Below are 9,762 nucleotides of genomic sequence, written 5' to 3' on the forward strand. Positions count from 1 at the left end.
TTGTACGCCACCTGGCCAATTCTCTGAATGATTTTGTATGGCCCGACATATCTCGAACTCAATTTTCCCTTTTTCCCAAACCGCCTAATAACCTTCATGGGGGAATTTTTTAAGAATACCCAATCATCTTCTTTGAACTCTAAGTCTCTGAGATGGACATCTGAATAGGATTTTTGATGGTATTAACTTTCGCCATAGCCTGATGCACGAGGTCTAGCCCTATCAACTCAACTTCCCTAATCACGAACCACACAATGGGAGATCTACATCTCCTACCATACAATGCCTCAAATGGTGCCATCTGAATACTCGCATGAAAGCTATTGTTATAAGCAAACTCTATGAGTGGCAAATGATCATCCCAGCTACCCTTAAAATCAAGAACACAAGCAGGCAACATGTCCTCAAGCGTTTGAATAGTCCGCTCTGCTTGCCCGTCGGTCTGTGGATGGAAGGATGTACTAAGATTTACCTGAGTACCCAAACCTTGCTAAATTTTCTTCCAAAAATTGGCTATGAACTAAGCCCCTCGATCGGAGATGATAGAAACTGGAGTGCCATGCAACCTGACTATTTACTTGATATATAACTTAGCATACTGTTCCGCTATGTCGGTAGATTTAACTGGCAAGAAATGTGTTGATTTCGTGAGTTGATCCACGATCACCCAAATTGAGTCAAACTTGCGCGGAGTGCGCGGTAATCCTACCACAAAATCCATATTAATCATTTCCCACTTCTATATTGGAATTTCTATGTTTTGTGCCAACTCACCAGGCCGTTGATATTCGGCCTTCACTTGCTGACAATTCGGACACCTTGCCACAAAGTCCGCCACATTGCTTTTCATGTCATTCCACCAATAGATTTCCTTAAGGTCGTGATACATCTTTATAGAACCTGGATGCACGGAATATCTAGAAGTATGAGCCTCAGTCATGATTCTTTCTCGGAGACCATCTACGTTTGGAACACATAGCCGCCCTTGGTACCTTAGTGTATCATCATCCATTCCAAGAGTAAAAGCTATTGTTTTATGTTTATAAATCCCCTCCTACAGCTGTACCAACAATGGATCGTTGTTTTGCTTCTCTTTGACTTCCACAACAAGCGATGATTCCGCTCTCTTTTGCAAAATTACCTTTCCTTCACTATAGTCCGCGAGGCGAACTCCCAAACTAGCTAGCTGGTGAACCTCCCTAGCCAACGACCTTTGACATGCCTCCAAGTGGGCCAAACTACCCATAGATTTCCGGCTAAGAGCATCCGCCACAATATTGCATTTCCCTGGGTGGTACAGAATATCGATGTCGTAATACTTCAGTAACTCAAGCCATCTTCTCTGCCTCAGATTCATCTCCTTTAGCTTGAAAATATATTGCAGACTCCTATGGTCCGTGAATACATCCACATGGACCCCATACAAATAATTACGGCAAATCTTTAATGCAAAAACCACCGCCGCAAGTTCTAAGTCGTGAGTTAGGTAGTTCTTTTCATGATTCTTGAGTTGCCTAGAAGCATAAGCTATAAATCTTGTCGTGTTGCCTTAATACACACCCAAGCCCGAATCTTGAAGCATCGCAATATACCATAAACCCGTCTGTACCCTCTGGTAGGGCCAACACCGGCACCGTAGTCAATCTCGATTTCAATTCCTGGAAGCTTCTTTCACAAGCATCGGACCATTGGAACTTAACTGCTTTCTGAGTCAATCTAGTCAACGGAGAGGCAAGAGTAGAGAACCCCTCCGCAAACTTTCGGTAATACCCTGCTAAACCCAAGAAACTGCGAATCTTGGTTGGCATTGTAGGTCTAGGCTAATTCTTCACTACTGAAATCTTTTGAGGATCCACTTTAATTCCTTCTCTGGAGACAACATGTCCCAAGAATGTGACAGATTCGAGCCAAAATTCACACTTTGAAAATTTCGCGTACAATTGGTGCTGATGAAGAGTCTGAAACACTGCCCTGAGATGATCGACATGGTCCTTCTAACCTTATTAATACACAAGAATATCGTCGATGAACACTATCACAAAGGAGTCGAGAAAAGGCTTGAAAACCAGATTCATAAGGGCCATGAAATCTGCCGGGGCATTTGTTAGCCCAAAAGACATTACCAGAAATTCAAAGTGCCCATATGTTCTGAAAGTTGTTTACGGAATATCCTGCTCCCTGATCTTCAATTGGTGATACCCGGATCGTAAATCAATTTTGGAGAAGTATCTAGCACCCTGTAACTGATTAAACAAATCATCTATTCTTGATAACAGGTACTTATTTTTGATGGTGACTTTGTTTAGCTACCGGTAGTCAATACACATCCTCAGCAATCCATCTTTCTTCCTTACAAAGAGAACCGGTGCGCCCCATGGTGACACACTCGGTCGGATGAACCCTTCTCTAACAAATCCTTCAATTGATCCTTTAGTTCCTTCAATTCTGTCGGTGCCATCATGTAGGGCGGAATAGATATAGGCTGCGTGCTTGGCATCACATCGATCCCAAAATCAATCTCCCTGTCTGGCAGAATCCTAGGGAGCTTATCAGGAAAGACTTCTGGAAATTCATTCACAACTAGCACAGACTCGAGTGTAGGTGCCTCAACATTGGAGTCTGTGACACGGACCAAATGATAGATACACCCATTGTTAATCATCTTCGTGACCTTAAGGTAAGAAATAAACCTACCCTTCGGTACCACATTATCCCCCTTCCAGTCAACAACTGGCTCACTTGGAAATTCAAACCTCACAGTTCTAGTTCGGCAGTCGAGCTTATCAAAACATGAATAAAGCCAATCTATCCCCATAATTACATCAAAATTGACCATCCCTAATTCAATGAGATCGTCCACGGTTTCTCGACCATGTACCGTGACAACACAACCCCTATACACCCTTGCGGACACAATAGACTCGCCAACCGGAGTAGATACAAAAAACGGCTCATGAATTTGTTCCGGTTCTATCCCAAAATCCATAGCAACATAAGGGGTAACATAGGACAAGGTGGAACCGAGATCAATAAGAGCATATACATCATGAGATTGGACAGTCAATATACCTGTGACAACATCTGGAGAAGCGTCTGCACTCTGGTGACCACTCATAGCATAGAAATGGCTGGGTCCTCCTAAACTCTACGCACCACCCCTAGTTGCACCACGCCCTGTAGGTGCTGGAGAGCCTCAAGCTAGAGGGGGTGTTGAAGATGTAGCAGCTGTGGAACTTGATAGTTGTGTTGTGCCCCTACCCGTATCCTGGCGGGATGAACGACACTCCCTCTGAATATGACCCCTCATTCCACACCCGTAACATATCGGCATGTCCAGGTAGCAGATCCCCATATGCATCCTCCCACACTTGGGGCATGAGGGCCTCCGCTGCTGCTGAAATCTCCCTCCTGATCGGCCCTGATGGTGGGACCTCATGCTACCCTGATTGGGCCTGAAGCGACTCCCCTGTTGCTGACTGTGCCCCGCTGGCAGTGCACTAGTTCAAGACTGAGCATAAGACTGGGATGGCCCTGATGACCCTCCCCTAAAAGCTGATCTCCCACCACCAAATGAATCCCCAGGATTGCCCGCGGATCGGGCCCTATTGCTACCCTCTCGCTTCATCCTGTTCTTTAACTTTCGGGCCTCTGTAGCTTGAGCAAACGCCACCATCTTACCATAGTTTATATCAGAATTTATGGCAGCTGTGGCAGCCTCATTAATAACTAAAGGGCTAAGGCCCTTCACAAATCGACGCACTCTGGCCTCCATGGTGGGCATCATGTGAATGACATATTTCGACAGGTGCGCGAACTCCATGTGATACTCCCACACACTCTTACTCCCTTGCTTAAGATTCTCAAACTCTACGGTACGGGCTGCCTTAGTCTCGGTAGGCAAGAAATGGTCTATAAAGGCATCAACAAACACTCCACCTCACTGGAGGGCTCCCCTCCTCACGAGAGTCCTCCCACAGCTCAAACCAAGAATATGCCCTTTCAGGCGATAGGCGGCCAACTCCACTCCCTCCGTCTCAGTAGCGCGCATAATCCAGAGAGTCTTATACATCTCATCAATGAAGTCCTGTGGGTCCTCCTCGGGATTAGTACCCGTGAACACTGGAGGATCCAACTGTAGAAACTTGTTTACCCTAGAACTAGTGGAATCCCCTAGTTGGCTAGAAGATGTGGGTGCAACATTCGACCTTTGGGCTTGAGAAGCCACTATCTGAGTCAGTATTTGAATAGCTCCCCCTAAGATCCCCATCAGAAATACCAGAACCGGAAGCTGGGGCTGGAGGTGGAACCGGAATATTAGGTGGAGGAACCGTCGCACCCCGAGTAGGTGTAGGGACTGGTGTGGCCTCAACAGGTGTAGTGGAATCAGGTAGTATAGCAGTCGGGGGATTCTCCTCACCCCTCGGGTATTCACCCGCCTCACCAAGTAAGGGGTCACCTGCCACTCCTAAGGCTTCATTGGCTCCTTGGCCAGTTCTTGCTCTCTTTTTAGGTGCCATGTACTGAAAGTTAAAGGAATACACGAGTTAGAGGAGGAACAGTTTCACAATCAGTTTCATCGCACGATCCAGAAAATCAAAGAATGGTATTGTTCCTAAATGTCCAAGTAGCCTCCAACTTATAGATGTGGTCGACAACACACCGATAAGAAGGACTCTACCAGACACGACTCCGAGATATCCAAGGACACTTTAAAACCTTAGGCTCTGATACCAAGTTTGTCACGCCCCAACCTCGGGAAGTGCGACCGGTGCTCAACCGAGTGAACCCGATCGAGCAAGCCTGTTAAATACTTTGTACCCAACTCGCTTATGATAAGAGAAGGCATGTTTTTATTAGCTAAACAGTAGAAGGACCATATATATAGAAATTACTAAACCATTTCAATTTTTCTTCTTCCCTATTAAGTTCCAAAATACATACATTTTTGTGATTTAGTGGAACAAAAATCCAAATACAACATAATCCGTTTGACCTTTCTAGCACCCATATACAACCCACATAGAGTCTATGGAGCCTCTAAAGATACAAAAGAGTGTAAGCAAAAAGGCCCCGACTATACCTCAAAAAGTACAACAATATAAGCAAAAGATATATTACATGACCCCGGAATGAAATGGGGCTCACCGAGTCCGCTGAGAAGAGGATGCAACACCTATCTGTGATCAACACCGTTTGCTATGTAATCACCTGCATCCATTTAAAGATACAGCGCCCCCGGCAAAAGGGACGTTAGTACCGTCGAATAGCACTAGTATGTATAGCTAAACACCATCTCAATAGATTGAATAATAATACAAGAGGAACAGTCAAAACTTCAATAAAAGCTTCAAATAATATTAGAACATCAAGTTAAGGATCACATAGCTTTTTAAGTCAACTTCCGCATTATTAGGTTGGATGGTTTTTATTGCCAAATTTCCACAATCCACAATACCACCGTGTTCTTACACGGAGTCCGATCTCTGCACGATCGGTTAAGCCATCTCATTTAAGACATCAACCATATTCACTATTTCATTCATAATACCACTGTGTTATTACACTGAGTCCGATCTCGACCCGATCGGCTAAGCCATCTTATTCGAGACATCAACCATTTCAATCGATCATCTTACTTCATATTTCTTTCCCATCTTTTCAGCACATTGGCACAAGTGGCTTTAATTATAAAGTCGTTCTTCGCACTTGGCCTATTTCATAATTCAAGTTCTTTTCCCACAATCCAACATTATTATTATCATCAATAACAACACGGTTTTCATTCAAGACTCTTGATTTCACATGTGATTAATTTAGAATTCAAGGCACATAGAGGCTTTTCACACAACTTGGCATAACAATCTTTATTTCGATCTTGACATGAAGTCTTAACATTTCTAACACATATTCCACATTTTGAACACATCCTCAAATGACAAGATGACATGATGAAGCATTTAGAATAAGTATTGAACATACATCCTCCAACACAACCACATTCGGAATAGCCAATTCAATAATGATCAAGGACTTACTCCAATTACATGAATACCATGGGATACGATTCTAAGAAGAAGGGGTTTAGCCAACATACCTTAATTGAGCCTCTTAAAACTCTAAGATGTTCCGGGATATTAGCAACTTCAATCTATTTTAGCAATATAGAAAAATTGAACCCAAAATAAGGAAAACGGTCATAATTCTAGCTCTCTTGAGGATTCTATCAAACACTATGTGTGCATTAAGATTCCATGGCCGTTTCATAAAAGACATCACCAACGCACACCCCATTCTTTTCTATCTTTAACTCACAACCTCCCCACATATCTTAGAAACAAATGCATGCAAAGTAAGTGCCCCCATACCGATAAATTACCTTACTAATAGCCCATTCTAGTTACATTTTGAAATTAAGAGTTTGGGGTGATGGAATTTACCTCTTAGGAAGAAGACCTAGGTGCCTCTCTTGATAATCTTCAAGTTTTTAAGCAAGAATTGAAGAGAAATTTGGTGAAGATCACTTTCTCCTTCTAGGACCCTCTCTCTCATTCTAAAAATACCAGAAAATAGGTTCAAAATGGCCCAAGGTAGGTGTTTTAATGGAATAGGGTCGGGTTTAAAAACCCCAAAAATGAAGCTCTGGAACAGGTTCTGCGATCGCATAATTGATATGCGGTCCGCATATCGGCTGCATAATTTGGCCTCCAAAACTGGGCGTGTTTGACCCTGTCTGAAGTCACTATGCGGCCCGCAGACCTGTTCTGGGGTCGCACCGCAGAACCTCGCTCCGAAAAATCCCAAAGCGGTATATGCGACAAGAGTGCTGCCCATGAAGTGGTTATGCGGTCGCATAATGGTCGCGAAATTGACATCAAAATGACCCAGAAATCTGACCCACTCTGTGACCATTATGCGGCCCGCAGAGTGGTTCTACAGTCGCAGAATAGGCCGCAGAAATGCCTACTTCTACCCAACATTTTCTTCAACTCCCCAGCGCGAAGAATTTTTACTATTATTAAACTCTACACCTACTTCGGCATCACAGAATCCGGGTTGTTAGGAAAACATTTTACGGGGAATTATGGGTGCGCAATCCGATCCCACCATATCATCATCTGTTCATATCATAATCCGTCCTATTCCTTCATATCAATCAATACCGTCGCGGTATGCAACCCGATCCACAAACAAGTTTAAATCATTAACATAAACAACTTAACAACAACATTCACAAAATGTCACACAAAGAAGGTGGAATGTATATATAGTAAGGAACCACGGAATAAATGGAGGATCTCCAATATCTCGGAATCTCAAATTTTACCAATCCATCGACAAAAAATAATTAAATCCCTCACATAAGAGAAACAACCTAATAGAGTGCATCTATAATATGAAACAATAAAAGCAGGTAAAACATGTGGAAATTAAGATATAGAATTTAAGGCAAGTAGAAATAGGTAGCAATTAAGCAAAAATCGTGTGATGAATGAACGAATTAAGACAAGTAGCAACTAAGAAACAAGTAATAAATATAGCATAGAAGTCAAGTAAGAAAATGTAACAGTTAAAGCATATAACAATAGATATCATTGAATAAATGCAAATATGGAAATAAATATCCAAATGCTGCATGCTAAATCCCATGACGGCATATATACACTCGACACCTCGCATATACGCCGTTTTCCCACATAATTCATATAACAAATAATTCAACAAGGCCTAATTTCCTCAAGTCATTGTTACACACCACACTTTCCTCACTTCGCGAACAAAGCAATCAATCAACTATGGCCTTACCTTTTGAACAAGCCTTCAAACCAACCAAATCTATCAAATTATCGATCACGCGATTCAAAATTAGCATTAGAAACTACCCATTAATAAAAGAGGTTAATTTTCATCATTTTAAAAAATGTCAACAAAAGTCAACCCCAAGCCCACTTGGTCAAACCCGAAAATTCGGACCAAAATCTGATTACCCATTCACCCTCGAGCTAGGTTATATGGATTTGTTTTGAAATCCGACCTTAATTTGATATCTAAACCACAATTTCTACCCAAATCCCTAATTTCTACCATGGAAATCCTAAATTTGATGTTGAAATCTCATGAAAAGTAATAAGGAATAGAAAAAAGTGCATTAGAGTTGCTTACCAATGATTTCTGGAAGAAGAAATTCTTGCAAAATCGCCTCTAGAGTGTTTATGGTTGAGATATGGTGTAAAATGAGTTAAGTCATGTTTTCCCCCTCTTTTATCCAGCTGCAGATATCGTAATTGCGACCACTTGCTCGCAATTGCGAGCATCACAAATGCGAGAAACATGATGCAATTGTGAACTGTGTGCGCATCCTGCTATACTCGCAATTGTGACAAACGCATCGCAAATGCGATCAAAGGTACCTATCTAAGCCAAGGGCTCAGTCGCAAATGCGACAAGGCCAACGCAAATGCGAATCATGGGATGTCTGCAATTGTGAACATTTCTTTGCAAATGCGAAGACTACCCTGCCCAATCCCCCATCGCAATTGCGAGATCAACTTCGCAAAAGTGGAGCATTTGCAAACAGGTTTTCGCAGTTGCGAAATCTCCAATCCAGCACCATAACTGAAACACACCACCAGTCCTTACACTATCCAAACTCATCTGAAACGAGTCGAAAACTTACCTGAGCCCTTCGGGCTCCAAACCAAACATGCATACAAGTGTAAAACATCATACGAACTCACTCACGCGATCAAAACAATAAAATAACATCTAAAACTACAAATTGAACATTAAAACTAATGAAATTTCAAAGCAAAACTCAAGAACATCTAGATTCACAACCAAGCGTCCGAATTCTATCAAACCAACTCCGATTTGCACCAAAGTTTGCATACATGTTTCAAATAGAAAAACCGACCTATACTAAGTCGCAAAACAAAAATATTAACTTGTTTACCATAAAGTCAACCTACGGTCAAACCTAGGAAATTTTAAAACTTTCAAATTGCTAACTTTCGACAAAAGAAGTCAAAACAACCTAGGGACCTCTGAATTCAATTCCAGGCATACGCCCAAGTCCAGAATCACAACACAGACCTACCGAAATCGTCAAAACACCGATCTGAGGCCGTTTACATAAAATATTGATCATAGTCAACTCTAGCCTCATTTACAGTCAAAATTTCCATTTTCTTCAAAATTTCACATAAAAGATTTTCAAAAGGCGACACGGACCACGCACGCGATCCAATAAATATCAGACAAAGATAATGGAGGTCTCAAAACACGAAAAAATGGCTAGTACTCAAAACAACCTATCGGGTCATCACATTCTCCACCTCTAAAAGAAACATTCTTCCTCGAACACCCACATAGCTGCCTCGATCGGCTGACCTCTCCATTGCACTCTCACATAAGGATAACTCTTTGACCTCAACTTCCTGAGTTGCCGAGCTAGAATAGCCACCGACTCCTCCTGATAAGCCAAATACTTGTCCAATTGGAGTGAGCTAAAATGTAATACATAGGACGGATCATCCTGATACTTTCGGAGCATGAAAACGTGGAACACCGGGTGAAATGCCGATAAGCTGGGGGCAATGTAAGTCTGTAGGCCACCTCACCAACTCTCTCAAGGATCTCAAAATGACCAATATACCTAGGGCTCAACTTGCCCTTCTTCCCGAACCTCATTACACCCTTCATGGGTAAAACTCGCAGCAAAACCCTCTCTCCCACCATGAATGCTATATCACGAGCCCTCTGATC

This window comes from Nicotiana tomentosiformis, chromosome 8 (genome assembly GCF_000390325.3).
Source record: "Nicotiana tomentosiformis chromosome 8, ASM39032v3, whole genome shotgun sequence".
Taxonomy (NCBI): domain Eukaryota; kingdom Viridiplantae; phylum Streptophyta; class Magnoliopsida; order Solanales; family Solanaceae; genus Nicotiana; species Nicotiana tomentosiformis.